Raw genomic sequence first — 1,791 nt, forward strand, 5'->3', positions numbered from 1 at the left:
AAGGAATTCACAGAGTTACAGAAGGATTCAGTGAAAAAAGCAGAGAAAAGGAGCTTGCTGGCAAGAAAATGCCAGTAAAGGGCACTCTGGGCGTTAAACGCCAGAATGGATACCATTCTGGGCGTTTAATGCCAGTAAAGGCACCATTTTGGGCGTTAAACGCCAAAATGGGCACCGTTCTGGGCATTTAACGCCAGAATTGCAGCATCCTGGGCGTTCAGCAAAACTCCCAGTGATAAAGGGGTTTCTGGCGTTTAACGCCAGCCAGGGTGCCTGGCTGGGCGTTAAACGCCCATAATGGCCAACAATTGGGCGTTAAACGCCAGAATGGATACCATTCTGGGCGTTTAATGCCAGAAAGGCAGGGGAAGGAGATTTTGCTTTCCACTTCAAATTTTTTCACACTTTCATGTTTTGACCCATAATTTTCTACAAAAACATGTTACAAATTTTCATCATTCACCCTCAAATTTCAAAAATCCAACAATTTTCTAAATTATTTCTCAAATCTCTTTCAAATCCTTTCCAATTCTTCTTCAAAAACTCAAGTATTTTCTCAAATTCTTTCCATATCTTCTCAAATCTCTTTCAAAACTTTCGAAATCCCTCCCTCTCCCTTATAAATACACATTCGGCCATACCCCTCTGTTCACCATTCAAATTTGCTTCTCCTCCTCTCTCCTCCCCTTTCCTCTCTTTTGCTTGAGGGCAAGCAAACCTCTAAGTTTGTTGTGCTTTTTCGTGATCACTAAGCTAAGGCTCATCAAGACCATGGCTCCCAAAGGAAAACAAACCAATTCAAGAGACAAGAAAGAGAATACTCCGAAGAATCTTTGGAGTCAAGAGAGGTTCTTAACCAAAGAACATGCAGACCATTACCACAAAATAATGGGTCTAAGGTCAGTGATCCCGGAAGTTAAATTCGATCTGAAAGAAGACGAATATCCGGAGGTCCAAGAGAAAATTCGAAATAGACGATGGGAAATTCTAGCCAATCTTGAGACAAAGGTTGGAAGAAACATGGTTCAGGAATTCTACTCAAATCTGTTGCTGACAGATAAGTAGAGAATGATTGGAACTGCTTTCCATACCTACAGAACCATGGTCAGAGGGAGAACTATTTACTTCCATCTGGACAAAATAAGAGAGGCCTTCAAACTGCCTCAACTACAAGATGATCCTGAATCCTTTAATAGGAGAATGGTCAGAGCAGATAAGGGGTTGGATCAAGTTCTAGAGGACATATGCCTCCCTGGAACTAAGTGGATAACCAATTCAAAAGGTGTCCCAAACCAACTCTGGAGGGGAGATTTCAAACCAGTTGCAAGAGGTTGGCTAGACTTCATTGGGCATTCTATATTGCCCACTAGTAACCGTTCTGAGGTCACTGTCAAGAGAGCAGTGATGATTCATTACATTATGCTGGGAAAAGAAGTGGATATTCATCATCTGATTTCTTGTGAGATTTACACAATTGCAAACAAGAACTCCACTGAAGCCAAACTGGCTTACCCAAGCTTAATCTCTTTGCTATGTAAAGATGCTGGGGTGAGGATGGGAGTAGATGAATTCATCCCAATTGAACATCCAATCACCAAGAAGTCAATGGAAGGAAAAATGCAAGATAACTCTATCAAAAGGAGGGCACAGGAATTCCTCCCTGAACTTCCTGAATTTGACTACTGGGCCCGCCTAGAAGCATCTGTTGCTAAGCTGCAAGAAGCTATGGAACAAATTAAGGAAGAACAGCAGAATCAAAACTGCATGCTCTGCAAATTGTTGAAGGAACAA

Source organism: Arachis duranensis, chromosome 9 (genome assembly GCF_000817695.3).
Source record: "Arachis duranensis cultivar V14167 chromosome 9, aradu.V14167.gnm2.J7QH, whole genome shotgun sequence".
Taxonomy (NCBI): Eukaryota; Viridiplantae; Streptophyta; class Magnoliopsida; order Fabales; family Fabaceae; genus Arachis; species Arachis duranensis.